This window comes from Pseudophryne corroboree, chromosome 3 (genome assembly GCF_028390025.1).
Source record: "Pseudophryne corroboree isolate aPseCor3 chromosome 3, aPseCor3.hap2, whole genome shotgun sequence".
NCBI classification, from domain to species: domain Eukaryota; kingdom Metazoa; phylum Chordata; class Amphibia; order Anura; family Myobatrachidae; genus Pseudophryne; species Pseudophryne corroboree.
Window position 1 is genome coordinate 439,955,103 of NC_086446.1, and position 14,764 is coordinate 439,969,866.

Sequence of the window (14,764 nt, forward strand, 5' to 3'; positions counted from 1 at the left end):
GCTTAATTTTAGACTTACTCATGTACTTTAGTGTACAAAACAAAGCAGGAGAGTCAGGATGCCTTGCCTTGCCATCACCACAACTCCTCGGTTACCAAGCATTGCTAACTCAGTCGGTAAAGCATGAGACTCTTAATCTCAGGGTCGTGGGTTCGAGCTCCACATTGGGTGGATGTTTTTTTTCTTTTCCTGTACCATTGTATGTGGAACACTGTCAACTTGCCCCACCACAGCGCAAATGGCTGTCCTCACTTTCACAAAATGCACTGTCATATCAGCAAAGACTCAGCACTGCATTGGCCGGGAATCGAACCCGGGCCTCCCGCGTGGCAGGCGAGAATTCTACCACTGAACCACCAATGCTCCACGGATACTTAATTTTACACTTACTCGTGTACTTTAGTGTATGAAATAAAGCAGGAGTGTCAGGATGCCTTGCCTTGCCATCACCTCCATACATTCTCAACCAAGCCTGGCTAGCTCAGTCGGTAGAGCATGAGACTCTTAATCTCAGGGTCGTGGGTCCGAGCCCCACGTTGGGCGGATGTTTTTTCTTTTCCTGTACCATTGTATGTGGAACACTGTATACTTGCACCACCACAGCGCAAATGGCTGTCCTCACTTTCACAAAATACACTGCCATATCAGCAAAAACTCAGGACTGCATTGGCCGGGAATCGATTCCGGGCCTCACGAGTGGCAGGCGAGCATTCTACCACTGAACCACCAATGCTCCACAGATGCCTAATTTTACACTTACTCATGTACTTTAGTGTATAAAACAAAGCAGGAGTGTCAGGATGCCTTGCCTTGCCATCACCTCCAAGCCTACGTAACCAAGCCCGACTAGCACAGTCGCTAGAGCATAAGACTATTAATCTTAGGGTCATGTATTTGAGCTCCATGTTGGGCAGTTGTTTTTTTCTCTTCCTGTACCATTGTATGTGGAACAGTGTATACTTGCATCACCACAGCGCAAATGGCTGTCCTCACTTTCACAAAATGCACTGCCCTATCAGCAAAAACTCAGGAATGTATTGACCGGGAATTGAACCCGGCCTCCCACGTGGCCGGCTAGATTTCTACCACTGAACCACCAATGATCAACAGATGTTTAATTTTAGACTTACTCATGTACTTTAGTGTACAAAACAAAGCAGGAGAGTCAGGATGCCTTGCCTTGCCATCACCACAACTCCTCGGTTACCAAGCATTGCTAACTCAGTCGGTAAAGCATGAGACTCTTAATCTCAGGGTCGTGGGTTCGAGCCCCACGTTGGGCGGATGTTTTTTCTTTTCCTGTACCATTGTATGTGGAACACTGTCAACTTGCACCACCACAGCGCAAATGGCTGTCCTCACTTTCACAAAATACACTGCCATATCAGCAAAAACTCAGGACTGCATTGGCCGGGAATCGATTCCGGGCCTCATGAGTGGCAGGCGAGAATTCTACCACTGAACCACCAATGCTCCACAGATGCCTAATTTTACACTTACTCATGTACTTTAGTGTATAAAACAAAGCAGGAGTGTCAGGATGCCTTGCCTTGCCATCACCTCCAAGCCTACGTAACCAAGCCCGACTAGCACAGTCGCTAGAGCATAAGGCTATTAATCTTAGGGTCATGTATTTGAGCTCCATGTTGGGCAGTTGTTTTTTTCTCTTCCTTTACCATTGTATGTGGAAGAGTGTATACTTGCATCACCACAGCGCACATGGCTGTCCTCACTTTCACAAAATGCACTGCCCTATCAGCAAAAACTCAGGAATGTATTGACCGGGAATTGAACCCGGCCTCCCACGTGGCCGGCTAGATTTCTACCACTGAACCACCAATGATCCACAGATGCTTAATTTTAGACTTACTCATGTACTTTAGTGTACAAAACAAAGCAGGAGAGTCAGGATGCCTTGCCTTGCCATCACCACAACTCCTCGGTTACCAAGCATTGCTAACTCAGTCGGTAAAGCATGAGACTCTTAATCTCAGGGTCGTGGGTTCGAGCCACACGTTGGGCGGATGTTTTTTCTTTTCCTGTACCATTGTATGTGGAACACTGTCAACTTGCACCACCACAGCGCAAATGGCTGTCCTCACTTTCACAAAATACACTGCCATATCAGCAAAAACTCAGGACTGCATTGGCCGGGAATCGATTCCGGGCCTCATGAGTGGCAGGCGAGAATTCTACCACTGAACCACCAATGCTCCACAGATGCCTAATTTTACACTTACTCATGTACTTTAGTGTATAAAACAAAGCAGGAGTGTCAGGATGCCTTGCCTTGCCATCACCTCCAAGCCTACGTAACCAAGCCCGACTAGCACAGTCGCTAGAGCATAAGGCTATTAATCTTAGGGTCATGTATTTGAGCTCCATGTTGGGCAGTTGTTTTTTTCTCTTCCTTTACCATTGTATGTGGAAGAGTGTATACTTGCATCACCACAGCGCAAATGGCTGTCCTCACTTTCACAAAATGCACTGCCCTATCAGCAAAAACTCAGGAATGTATTGACCGGGAATTGAACCCGGCCTCCCACGTGGCCGGCTAGATTTCTACCACTGAACCACCAATGATCCACAGTTGCTTAATTTTAGACTTACTCATGTACTTTAGTGTACAAAACAAAGCAGGAGAGTCAGGATGCCTTGCCTTGCCATCACCACAACTCCTCGGTTACCAAGCATTGCTAACTCAGTCGGTAAAGCATGAGACTCTTAATCTCAGGGTCGTAGGTTCGAGCCCCACATTGGGCAGATGTTTTTTTTCTTTTCCTGTACCATTGTATGTGGAACACTGTCAACTTGCCCCACCACAGCGCAAATGGCTGTCCTCACTTTCACAAAATGCACTGTCATATCAGCAAAGACTCAGCACTGCATTGGCCGGGAATCGAACCCGGGCCTCCCGCGTGGCAGGCGAGAATTCTACCACTGAACCACCAATGCTCCACGGATACTTAATTTTACACTTACTCGTGTACTTTAGTGTATGAAATAAAGCAGGAGTGTCAGGATGCCTTGCCTTGCCATCACCTCCATACATTCTCAACCAAGCCTGGCTAGCTCAGTCGGTAGAGCATGAGACTCTTAATCTCAGGGTCGTGGGTCCGAGCCCCACGTTGGGCGGATGTTTTTTCTTTTCCTGTACCATTGTATGTGGAACACTGTATACTTGCACCACCACAGCGCAAATGGCTGTCCTCACTTTCACAAAATACACTGCCATATCAGCAAAAACTCAGGACTGCATTGGCCGGGAATCGATTCCGGGCCTCACGAGTGGCAGGCGAGCATTCTACCACTGAACCACCAATGCTCCACAGATGCCTAATTTTACACTTACTCATGTACTTTAGTGTATAAAAAAAAGCAGGAGTGTCAGGATGCCTTGCCTTGCCATCACCTCCAAGCCTACGTAACCAAGCCCGACTAGCACAGTCGCTAGAGCATAAGACTATTAATCTTAGGGTCATGTATTTGAGCTCCATGTTGGGCAGTTGTTTTTTTCTCTTCCTTTACCATTGTATGTGGAACAGTGTATACTTGCATCACCACAGCGCAAATGGCTGTCCTCACTTTCACAAAATGCACTGCCCTATCAGCAAAAACTCAGGAATGTATTGACCGGGAATTGAACCCGGCCTCCCACGTGGCCGGCTAAATTTCTACCACTGAACCACCAATGATCCACAGATGCTTAATTTTAGACTTACTCATGTACTTTAGTGTACAAAACAAAGCAGGAGAGTCAGGATGCCTTGCCTTGCCATCACCACAACTCCTTGGTTACCAAGCATTGCTAACTCAGTCAGTAAAGCATGAGACTCTTAATCTCAGGGTCGTGGGTTCGAGCCCCACATTGGTCGGATGTTTTTTTTCTTTTCCTGTACCATTGTTTGTGGAACACTGTCAACTTGCACCACCACAGCGCAAATGGCTGTCCTCACTTTCACAAAATGCACTACCATATCAGCAAAAACTCAGGACTGCATTGGCTGGGAATCGAACCCGGGCCTCCCGCGTGGCAGGCGAGAATTCTACCACTGAACCACCAATGCTCCACAGGTACTCAATTTTACACTTACTCGTGTACTTTAGTGTATGAAACAAAGCAGGAGTGTCAGAATGCCTTGCCTTGCCATCACCTCCATACATTCTCAACCAAGCCTGGCTAGCTCAATCGGTAGAGCATGAGACTCTTAATCTCAGGGTCGTGGGTTCGAGCCCCACGTTGGGTGGATGTTTTTTCTTTTCCTGTACCATTGTATGTGGAACACTGTCAACTTGCACCACCACAGCGCAAATGGCTGTCCTCACTTTCACAAAATACACTGCCATATCAGCAAAAACTCAGGACTGCATTGGCCGGGAATCGATTCCGGGCCTCACGAGTGGCAGGCGAGAATTCTACCACTGAACCACCAATGCTCCACAGATGCCTAATTTTACACTTACTCATGTACTTTAGTGTATAAAACAAAGCAGGAGTGTCAGGATGCCTTGCCTTGCCATCACCTCCAAGCCTACGTAACCAAGCCCGACTAGCACAGTCGCTAGAGCATAAGACTATTAATCTTAGGGTCATGTATTTGAGCTCCATGTTGGGCAGTTGTTTTTTTCTCTTCCTTTACCATTGTATGTGGAACAGTGTATACTTGCATCACCACAGCGCAAATGGCTGTCCTCACTTTCACAAAATGCACTGCCCTATCAGCAAAAACTCAGGAATGTATTGACCGGGATCTGAACCCAGCCTCCCACGTGGCCGGCTAGATTTCTACCACTGAACCACGAATGATCCACAGATGCTTAATTTTAGACTTACTCATGTACTTTAGTGTACAAAACAAAGCAGGAGAGTCAGGATGCCTTGCCTTGCCATCACCACAACTCCTCGGTTACCAAGCATTGCTAACTCAGTCGGTAAAGCATGAGACTCTTAATCTCAGGGTCGTGGGTTCGAGCCCCACGTTGCACGGATGTTTTTTCTTTTCCTGTACCATTGTATGTGGAACACTGTCAACTTGCACCATCACAGCGCAAATGGCTGTCCTCACTTTCACAAAATACACTGCCATATCAGCAAAAACTCAGGACTGCATTGGCCGGGAATCGATTCCGGGCCTCATGAGTGGCAGGCGAGAATTCTACCACTGAACCACCAATGCTCCACAGATGCCTAATTTTATACTTACTCATGTACTTTAGTGTATAAAACAAAGCAGGAGTGTCAGGATGCCTTGCCTTGCCATCACCTCCAAGCCTACGTAACCAAGCCCGACTAGCACAGTCGCTAGAGCATAAGGCTATTAATCTTAGGGTCATGTATTTGAGCTCCATGTTGGGCAGTTGTTTTTTTCTCTTCCTTTACCATTGTATGTGGAAGAGTGTATACTTGCATCACCACAGCGCAAATGGCTGTCCTCACTTTCACAAAATGCACTGCCCTATCAGCAAAAACTCAGGAATGTATTGACCGGGAATTGAACCCGGCCTCCCACGTGGCCGGCTAGATTTCTACCACTGAGCCACCAATGATCCACAGATGCTTAATTTTAGACTTACTCATGTACTTTAGTGTACAAAACAAAGCAGGAGAGTCAGGATGCCTTGCCTTGCCATCACCACAACTCCTCGGTTACCAAGCATTGCTAACTCAGTCGGTAAAGCATGAGACTCTTAATCTCAGGGTCGTGGGTTCGAGCCCCACATTGGGCGGATGTTTTTTTTCTTTTCCTGTACCATTGTATGTGGAACACTGTCAACTTGCCCCACCACAGCGCAAATGGCTGTCCTCACTTTCACAAAATGCACTGTCATTTCAGCAAAGACTCAGCACTGCATTGGCCGGGAATCGAACCCAGGCCTCCCGCGTGGCAGGCGAGAATTCTACCACTGAACCACCAATGCTCCACGGATACTTAATTTTACACTTACTCATGTACTTTAGTGTATGAAATAAAGCAGGAGTGTCAGGATGCCTTGCCTTGCCTTGCCATCACCTCCATACATTCACAACCAAGCCTGGCTAGCTCAGTCGGTAGAGCATGAGACTCTTAATCTCAGGGTCGTGGGTTCGACCCCCACGTAGGGCGGATGTTTTTTCTTTTCCTGTACCATTGTATGTGGAACACTGTATACTTGCACCACCACAGCGCAAATGGCTGTCCTCACTTTCACAAAATACACTGCCATATCAGCAAAAACTCAGGACTGCATTGGCCGGGAATCGATTCCGGGCCTCACGCGTGGCAGGCGAGAATTCTACCACTGAACCACCAATGCTCCACAGATGCCTAATTTTACACTTACTCATGTACTTTAGTGTATAAAACAAAGCAGGAGTGTCAGGATGCCTTGCCTTGCCATCACCTCCAAGCCTACGTAACCAAGCCCGACTAGCACAGTCGCTAGAGCATAAGACTATTAATCTTAGGGTCATGTATTTGAGCTCCATGTTGGGCAGTTGTTTTTTTCTCTTCCTGTACCATTGTATGTGGAACAGTGTATACTTGCATCACCACAGCGCAAATGGCTGTCCTCACTTTCACAAAATGCACTGCCCTATCAGCAAAAACTCAGGAATGTATTGACCGGGAATTGAACCCGGCCTCCCACGTGGCCGGCTAGATTTCTACCACTGAACCACCAATGATCCACAGATGCTTAATTTTAGACTAACTCATGTACTTTAGTGTACAAAACAAAGCAGGAGAGTCAGGATGCCTTGCCTTGCCATCACCACAACTCCTCGGTTACCAAGCATTGCTAACTCAGTCCGTAAAGGATGAGACTCTTAATCTCAGGGTCGTGGGTTCGAGCTCCACATTGGGTGGATGTTTTTTTTCTTTTCCTGTACCATTGTATGTGGAACACTGTCAACTTGCCCCACCACAGCGCAAATGGCTGTCCTCACTTTCACAAAATGCACTGCCATATCAGCAAAAGCTCAGGACTGCATTGGCCGGGAATCGAACCCAGGCCTCCCGCGTGGCAGGCGAGAATTCTACCACTGAACCACCAATGTTCCACAGATACTTAATTTTACACTTACTCGTGTACTTTAGTGTATGAAATAAAGCAGGAGTGTCAGGATGCCTTGCCTTGCCATCACCTCCATACATTCTCAACCAAGCCTGGCTAGCTCAGTCGGTAGAGCATGAGACTCTTAATCTCAGGGTCGTGGGTTCAAGCCCCACGTTGGGCGGATGTTTTTTCTTTTCCTGTACCATTGTATGTGGAACACTGTATACTTGCACCACCACAGCGCAAATGGCTGTCCACACTTTCACAAAATGCACTGCCATATCAGCAAAAATTCAGGACTGCATTGGCCGGAAATCGAACCCCGGCCTCCCGTGTGGCAGGCGAGAATTCTACCACTGAACCACCAATGCTCCACAGATACTTAACTTTACACTTACTCGTGTACTTTAGTGTATGAAATAAAGCAGGAGTGTCAGGATGCCTTGCCTCCCACGTGGCCGGCTAGATTTCTACCACTGAACCACCAATGATCCACAGATGCTTAATTTTAGACTTACTCATGTACTTTAGTGTACAAAACAAAGCAGGAGAGTCAGGATGCCTTGCCTTGCCATCACCACAACTCCTCGGTTACCAAGCATTGCTAACTCAGTCGGTAAAACATGAGACTCTTAATCTCAGGGTCGTGGGTTCGAGCCCCACATTGGGCAGATGTTTTTTTTCTTTTCCTGTACCATTGTATGTGGAACACTGTCAACTTGCACCACCACAGCGCAAATGGCTGTCCTCACTTTCACAAAATGCAGTCATATCAGCAAAAATTCAGGACTGCATTGGCCGGAAATCGAACCCGGGCCTCCTGCGTGGCAGGCGAGAATTCTACCACTGAACCACCAAAGCTCCACAGATACTTAATTTTACACTTACTCGTGTACTTTAGTGTATGAAATAAAGCATGAGTGTCAGGATGCCTTGCCTTGCCATCACCTCAATACATTCTCAACCAAGCCTGGCTAGCTCAGTCGGTAGAGCATGAGACTCTTAATCTCAGGCTCGTGGGTTCGAGCCCCACGTTGGGTGGATGTTTTTTCTTTTCCTGTACCATTGTATGTGGAACACTGTCAACTTGCACCACCACAGCGCAAATGGCTGTCCTCACTTTCACAAAATACACTGCCATATCAGCAAAAACTCAGGACTGCATTGGCCGGGAATCGATTCCGGGCCTCATGAGTGGCAGGCGAAAATTCTACCACTGAACCACCAATGCTCCACAGATGCCTAATTTTACACTTACTCATGTACTTTAGTGTATTAAACAAAGCAGGAGTGTCAGGATGCCTTGCCTTGCCATCACCTCCAAACCTACGTAACCAAACCCGACTAGCACAGTCGCTAGAGCATAAGACTATTAATCTTAGGGTCATGTATTTGAGCTCCATGTCGGGCAGTTGTTTTTTTCTCTTCCTTTACCATTGTATGTGGAACAGTGTATACTTGCATCACCACAGCGCAAATGGCTGTCCTCACTTTCACAAAATGCACTGCCATATCAGCAAAAACTCAGGACTGCATTGGCCGGGAATCGAACCCGGGCCTCCCGCGTGGCAGGCAAGAATTCTACCACTGAACCACCAATGCTCCACAGGTACTTAATTTTACACTTACTCATGTACTTTAGTGTATAAAACAAAGCAGGAGCGTCAGGATGCCTTGCCTTGCCATCACCTCCAAGCCTACGTAACCAAGCCCGACTAGCACAGTCGCTAGAGCATAAGACTATTAATCTTAGGGTCATGTATTTGAGCTCCATGTTGGGCAGTTGTTTTTTTCTCTTCCTGTACCATTGTATGTGGAACAGTGTATACTTGCATCACCACAGCGCAAATGGCTGTCCTCACTTTCACAAAATGCACTGCCCTATCAGCAAAAACTCAGGAATGTATTGACCGGGAATTGAACCCGGCCTCCCACGTGGCCGGCTAGATTTCTACCACTGAACCACCAATGATCCACAGATGTTTAATTTTAGACTTACTCATGTACTTTAGTGTACAAAACAAAGCAGGAGAGTCAGGATGCCTTGCCTTGCCATCACCACAACTCCTCGGTTACCAAGCATTGCTAACTCAGTCGGTAACGCATGAGACTCTTAATCTCAGGGTCGTGGGTTCGAGCCCCACATTGGGCGGATGTTTTTTTTCTTTTCCTGTACCATTGTATGTGGAACACTATCAACTTGCACCACCACAGCGCAAATGGCTGTCCTCACTTTCACAAAATGCACTGCCATATCAGCAAAAACTCAGGATTGCATTGTTCGGGAATTGAACCCGGGCCTCCCGCGTGGCAGGCGAGAATTCTACCACTGAACCACCAATGCTCCACAGATACTTAATTTTACACTTACTCGTGTACTTTAGTGTATGAAACAAAGCAGGAGTGTCAGGATGCCTTGCCTTGCCTTGCCATCACCTCCATACATTCGCAACCAAGCCTGGCTAGCTCAGTCGGTAGAGCATGAGACTCTTAATCTCAGGGTCGTGGGTTCGACCCCCACGTTGGGCGGATGTTTTTTTCTTTTCCTGTACCATTGTATGTGGAACACTGTATACTTGCACCACCACAGCGCAAATGGCTGTCCTCACTTTCACAAAATACACTGCCATATCAGCAAAAACTCAGGAATGTATTGACCGGGAATTGAACCCGGCCTCCCACGTGGCCGGCTAGATTTCTACCACTGAACCACCAATGATCCACAGATGTTTAATTTTAGACTTACTCATGTACTTTAGTGTACAAAACAAAGCAGGAGAGTCAGGATGCCTTGCCTTGCCATCACCACAACTCCTCGGTTACCAAGCATTGCTAACTCAGTCGGTAAAGCATGAGACTCTTAATCTCAGGGTCGTGGGTTCGAGCCCCACGTTGGGCGGATGTTTTTTCTTTTCCTGTACCATTGTATGTGGAACACTGTCAACTTGCACCACCACAGCGCAAATGGCTGTCCTCACTTTCACAAAATACACTGCCATATCAGCAAAAACTCAGGACTGCATTGGCCGGGAATCGATTCCGGGCCTCATGAGTGGCAGGCGAGAATTCTACCACTGAAACACCAATGCTCCACAGATGCCTAATTTTACACTTACTCATGTACTTTAGTGTATAAAACAAAGCAGGAGTGTCAGGATGCCTTGCCTTGCCATCACCTCCAAGCCTACGTAACCAAGCCCGACTAGCACAGTCGCTAGAGCATAAGGCTATTAATCTTAGGGTCATGTATTTGAGCTCCATGTTGGGCAGTTGTTTTTTTCTCTTCCTTTACCATTGTATGTGGAAGAGTGTATACTTGCATCACCACAGCGCAAATGGCTGTCCTCACTTTCACAAAATGCACTGCCCTATCAGCAAAAACTCAGGAATGTATTGACCGGGAATTGAACCCGGCCTCCCACGTGGCCGGCTAGATTTCTACCACTGAACCACCAATGATCCACAGATGCTTAATTTTAGACTTACTCATGTACTTTAGTGTACAAAACAAAGCAGGAGAGTCAGGATGCCTTGCCTTGCCATCACCACAACTCCTCGGTTACCAAGCATTGCTAACTCAGTCGGTAAAGCATGAGACTCTTAATCTCAGGGTCGTGGGTTCGAGCCCCACATTGAGCGGATGTTTTTTTTCTTTTCCTGTACCATTGTATGTGGAACACTGTCAACTTGCCCCACCACAGCGCAAATGGCTGTCCTCACTTTCACAAAATGCACTGTCATATCAGCAAAGACTCAGCACTGCATTGGCCGGGAATCGAACCCGGGCCTCCCGCGTGGCAGGCGAGAATTCTACCACTGAACCACCAATGCTCCACGGATACTTAATTTTACACTTACTCGTGTACTTTAGTGTATGAAATAAAGCAGGAGTGTCAGGATGCCTTGCCTTGCCATCACCTCCATACATTCTCAACCAAGCCTGGCTAGCTCAGTCGGTAGAGCATGAGACTCTTAATCTCAGGGTCGTGGGTCCGAGCCCCACGTTGGGCGGATGTTTTTTCTTTTCCTGTACCATTGTATGTGGAACACTGTATACTTGCACCACCACAGCGCAAATGGCTGTCCTCACTTTCACAAAATACACTGCCATATCAGCAAAAACTCAGGACTGCATTGGCCGGGAATCGATTCCGGGCCTCATGAGTGGCAGGCGAGCATTCTACCACTGAACCACCAATGCTCCACAGATGCCTAATTTTACACTTACTCATGTACTTTAGTGTATAAAACAAAGCAGGAGTGTCAGGATGCCTTGCCTTGCCATCACCTCCAAGCCTACGTAACCAAGCCCGACTAGCACAGTCGCTAGAGCATAAGACTATTAATCTTAGGGTCATGTATTTGAGCTCCATGTTGGGCAGTTGTTTTTTTCTCTTCCTTTACCATTGTATGTGGAACAGTGTATACTTGCATCACCACAGCGCAAATGGCTGTCCTCACTTTCACAAAATGCACTGCCCTATCAGCAAAAACTCAGGAATGTATTGACCGGGAATTGAACCCGGCCTCCCACGTGGCCGGCTAGATTTCTACCACTGAACCACCAATGATCCACAGATGCTTAATTTTAGACTTACTCATGTACTTTAGTGTACAAAACAAAGCAGGAGAGTCAGGATGCCTTGCCTTGCCATCACCACAACTCCTCGGTTACCAAGCATTGCTAACTCAGTCGGTAAAGCATGAGACTCTTAATCTCAGGGTCGTGGGTTCGAGCCCCACATTGGTCGGATGTTTTTTTTCTTTTCCTGTACCATTGTTTGTGGAACACTGTCAACTTGCACCACCACAGCGCAAATGGCTGTCCTCACTTTCACAAAATGCACTGCCATATCAGCAAAAACTCAGGACTGCATTGGCCGGGAATCGAACCCGGGCCTCCCGCGTGGCAGGCGAGAATTCTACCACTGAACCACCAATGCTCCACAGGTACTTACTTTTACACTTACTCATGTACTTTAGTGTATGAAACAAAGCAGGAGTGTCAGGATGCCTTGCCTTGCCATCACCTCCATACATTCTCAACCAAGCCTGGCTAGCTCAGTCGGTAGAGCATGAGACTCTTAATCTCAGGGTCGTGGGTTCGAGCCCCACGTTGGGCGGATGTTTTTTCTTTTCCTGTACCATTGTATGTGGAACACTGTCAACTTGCACCACCACAGCGCAAATGGCTGTCCTCACTTTCACAAAATACACTGCCATATCAGCAAAAACTCAGGACTGCATTGGCCGGGAATCGATTCCGGGCCTCACGAGTGGCAGGCGAGAATTCTACCACTGAACCACCAATGCTCCACAGATGCCTAATTTTACACTTACTCATGTACTTTAGTGTATAAAACAAAGCAGGAGTGTCAGGATGCCTTGCCTTGCCATCACCTCCAAGCCTACGTAACCAAGCCCGACTAGCACAGTCGCTAGAGCATAAGACTATTAATCTTAGGGTCATGTATTTGAGCTCCATGTTGGGCAGTTGTTTTTTTCTCTTCCTTTACCATTGTATGTGGAACAGTGTATACTTGCATCACCACAGCGCAAATGTCTGTCCTCACTTTCACAAAATGCACTGCCCTATCAGCAAAAACTCAGGAATGTATTGACCGGGAATTGAACCCGGCCTCCCACGTGGCCGGCTAGATTTCTACCACTGAACCACCAATGATCCACAGATGCTTAATTTTAGACTTACTCATGTACTTTAGTGTACAAAACAAAGCAGGAGAGTCAGGATGCCTTGCCTTGCCATCACCACAACTCCTCGGTTACCAAGCATTGCTAACTCAGTCGGTAAAGCATGAGACTCTTAATCTCAGGGTCGTGGGTTCGAGCCCCACGTTGGGCGGATGTTTTTTCTTTTCCTGTACCATTGTATGTGGAACACTGTCAACTTGCACCACCACAGCGCAAATGGCTGTCCTCACTTTCACAAAATACACTGCCATATCAGCAAAAACTCAGGACTGCATTGGCCGGGAATCGATTCCGGGCATCACGAGTGGCAGGCGAGAATTCTACCACTGAACCACCAATGCTCCACAGATGCCTAATTTTACACTTACTCATGTACTTTAGTGTATAAAACAAAGCAGGAGTGTCAGGATGCCTTGCCTTGCCATCACCTCCAAGCCTACGTAACCAAGCCCGACTAGCACAGTCGCTAGAGCATAAGACTATTAATCTTAGGGTCATGTATTTGAGCTCCATGTTGGGCAGTTGTTTTTTTCTCTTCCTTTACCATTGTATGTGGAACAGTGTATACTTGCATCACCACAGCGCAAATGGCTGTCCTCACTTTCACAAAATGCACTGCCCTATCAGCAAAAACTCAGGAATGTATTGACCGGGAATTGAACCCGGCCTCCCACGTGGCCGGCTAGATTTCTACCACTGAACCACCAATGATCCACAGATGCTTAATTTTAGACTTACTCATGTACTTTAGTGTACAAAACAAAGCAGGAGAGTCAGGATGCCTTGCCTTGCCATCACCACAACTCCTCGGTTACCAAGCATTGCTAACTCAGTCGGTAAAGCATGAGACTCTTAATCTCAGGGTCGTGGGTTCGAGCCCCACGTTGGGCGGATGTTTTTTCTTTTCCTGTACCATTGTATGTGGAACACTGTCAACTTGCACCACCACAGCGCAAATGGCTGTCCTCACTTTCACAAAATGCACTGTCATATCAGCAAAGACTCAGCACTGCATTGGCCGGGAATCGAACCCGGGCCTCCCGCGTGGCAGGCGAGAATTCTACCACTGAACCACCAATGCTCCACAGATACTTAATTTTACACTTACTCGTGTACTTTAGTGTATGAAATAAAGCAGGAGTGTCAGGATGCCTTGCCTTGCCATCACCTCCATACATTCTCAACCAAGCCTGGCTAGCTCAGTCGGTAGAGCATGAGACTCTTAATCTCAGGGTCGTGGGTCCGAGCCCCACGTTGGGCGGATGTTTTTTCTTTTCCTGTACCATTGTATGTGGAACACTGTATACTTGCACCACCACAGCGCAAATGGCTGTCCTCACTTTCACAAAATACACTGCCATATCAGCAAAAACTCAGGACTGCATTGGCCGGGAATCGATTCCGGGCCTCATGAGTGGCAGGCGAGAATTCTACCACTGAACCACCAATGCTCCACAGATGCCTAATTTTATACTTACTCATGTACTTTAGTGTATAAAACAAAGCAGGAGTGTCAGGATGCCTTGCCTTGCCATCACCTCCAAGCCTACGTAACCAAGCCCGACTAGCACAGTCGCTAGAGCATAAGGCTATTAATCTTAGGGTCATGTATTTGAGCTCCATGTTGGGCAGTTGTTTTTTTCTCTTCCTTTACCATTGTATGTGGAAGAGTGTATACTTGCATCACCACAGCGCAAATGGCTGTCCTCACTTTCACAAAATGCACTGCCCTATCAGCAAAAACTCAGGAATGTATTGACCGGGAATTGAACCCGGCCTCCCACGTGGCCGGCTAGATTTCTACCACTGAGCCACCAATGATCCACAGATGCTTAATTTTAGACTTACTCATGTACTTTAGTGTACAAAACAAAGCAGGAGAGTCAGGATGCCTTGCCTTGCCATCACCACAACTCCTCGGTTACCAAGCATTGCTAACTCAGTCGGTAAAGCATGAGACTCTTAATCTCAGGGTCGTGGGTTCGAGCCCCACATTGGGCGGATGTTTTTTTTCTTT

The 14,764-nt window shown here is 47.1% G+C and overlaps 20 non-coding genes across 20 annotated transcripts; 10 read left to right on the forward strand and 10 right to left on the reverse strand.

Moving 5' to 3' along the window:
- Positions 1 to 292: 292 nt before the first annotated feature.
- Positions 293 to 363, reverse strand: TRNAG-GCC (transfer RNA glycine (anticodon GCC)). Its single transcript has one exon. It is a non-coding gene; the product is annotated as a tRNA-Gly (tRNA).
- A 107-nt stretch (positions 364 to 470) lies between these two features.
- TRNAK-CUU (transfer RNA lysine (anticodon CUU)) lies at positions 471 to 543 on the forward strand. The gene has a single exon. It is a non-coding gene; the product is annotated as a tRNA-Lys (tRNA).
- Positions 544 to 2,884: 2,341 nt separating this feature from the next.
- TRNAG-GCC (transfer RNA glycine (anticodon GCC)) lies at positions 2,885 to 2,955 on the reverse strand. Its single transcript has one exon. It is a non-coding gene; the product is annotated as a tRNA-Gly (tRNA).
- A 107-nt stretch (positions 2,956 to 3,062) lies between these two features.
- On the forward strand, positions 3,063 to 3,135 carry TRNAK-CUU (transfer RNA lysine (anticodon CUU)). Its single transcript has one exon. It is a non-coding gene; the product is annotated as a tRNA-Lys (tRNA).
- An 861-nt stretch (positions 3,136 to 3,996) lies between these two features.
- Positions 3,997 to 4,067, reverse strand: TRNAG-GCC (transfer RNA glycine (anticodon GCC)). Its single transcript has one exon. It is a non-coding gene; the product is annotated as a tRNA-Gly (tRNA).
- Positions 4,068 to 4,174: 107 nt separating this feature from the next.
- Positions 4,175 to 4,247, forward strand: TRNAK-CUU (transfer RNA lysine (anticodon CUU)). The gene has a single exon. It is a non-coding gene; the product is annotated as a tRNA-Lys (tRNA).
- A 1,601-nt stretch (positions 4,248 to 5,848) lies between these two features.
- TRNAG-GCC (transfer RNA glycine (anticodon GCC)) lies at positions 5,849 to 5,919 on the reverse strand. Its single transcript has one exon. It is a non-coding gene; the product is annotated as a tRNA-Gly (tRNA).
- Positions 5,920 to 6,031: 112 nt separating this feature from the next.
- TRNAK-CUU (transfer RNA lysine (anticodon CUU)) lies at positions 6,032 to 6,104 on the forward strand. Its single transcript has one exon. It is a non-coding gene; the product is annotated as a tRNA-Lys (tRNA).
- Positions 6,105 to 6,965: 861 nt separating this feature from the next.
- Positions 6,966 to 7,036, reverse strand: TRNAG-GCC (transfer RNA glycine (anticodon GCC)). The gene has a single exon. It is a non-coding gene; the product is annotated as a tRNA-Gly (tRNA).
- A 107-nt stretch (positions 7,037 to 7,143) lies between these two features.
- TRNAK-CUU (transfer RNA lysine (anticodon CUU)) lies at positions 7,144 to 7,216 on the forward strand. Its single transcript has one exon. It is a non-coding gene; the product is annotated as a tRNA-Lys (tRNA).
- A 787-nt stretch (positions 7,217 to 8,003) lies between these two features.
- TRNAK-CUU (transfer RNA lysine (anticodon CUU)) lies at positions 8,004 to 8,076 on the forward strand. Its single transcript has one exon. It is a non-coding gene; the product is annotated as a tRNA-Lys (tRNA).
- Positions 8,077 to 8,566: 490 nt separating this feature from the next.
- Positions 8,567 to 8,637, reverse strand: TRNAG-GCC (transfer RNA glycine (anticodon GCC)). Its single transcript has one exon. It is a non-coding gene; the product is annotated as a tRNA-Gly (tRNA).
- Positions 8,638 to 9,308: 671 nt separating this feature from the next.
- TRNAG-GCC (transfer RNA glycine (anticodon GCC)) lies at positions 9,309 to 9,379 on the reverse strand. Its single transcript has one exon. It is a non-coding gene; the product is annotated as a tRNA-Gly (tRNA).
- Positions 9,380 to 9,491: 112 nt separating this feature from the next.
- Positions 9,492 to 9,564, forward strand: TRNAK-CUU (transfer RNA lysine (anticodon CUU)). Its single transcript has one exon. It is a non-coding gene; the product is annotated as a tRNA-Lys (tRNA).
- A 1,231-nt stretch (positions 9,565 to 10,795) lies between these two features.
- TRNAG-GCC (transfer RNA glycine (anticodon GCC)) lies at positions 10,796 to 10,866 on the reverse strand. Its single transcript has one exon. It is a non-coding gene; the product is annotated as a tRNA-Gly (tRNA).
- A 107-nt stretch (positions 10,867 to 10,973) lies between these two features.
- TRNAK-CUU (transfer RNA lysine (anticodon CUU)) lies at positions 10,974 to 11,046 on the forward strand. The gene has a single exon. It is a non-coding gene; the product is annotated as a tRNA-Lys (tRNA).
- Positions 11,047 to 11,907: 861 nt separating this feature from the next.
- TRNAG-GCC (transfer RNA glycine (anticodon GCC)) lies at positions 11,908 to 11,978 on the reverse strand. Its single transcript has one exon. It is a non-coding gene; the product is annotated as a tRNA-Gly (tRNA).
- A 107-nt stretch (positions 11,979 to 12,085) lies between these two features.
- On the forward strand, positions 12,086 to 12,158 carry TRNAK-CUU (transfer RNA lysine (anticodon CUU)). Its single transcript has one exon. It is a non-coding gene; the product is annotated as a tRNA-Lys (tRNA).
- Positions 12,159 to 13,757: 1,599 nt separating this feature from the next.
- TRNAG-GCC (transfer RNA glycine (anticodon GCC)) lies at positions 13,758 to 13,828 on the reverse strand. The gene has a single exon. It is a non-coding gene; the product is annotated as a tRNA-Gly (tRNA).
- Positions 13,829 to 13,935: 107 nt separating this feature from the next.
- Positions 13,936 to 14,008, forward strand: TRNAK-CUU (transfer RNA lysine (anticodon CUU)). The gene has a single exon. It is a non-coding gene; the product is annotated as a tRNA-Lys (tRNA).
- Positions 14,009 to 14,764: the final 756 nt, after the last annotated feature.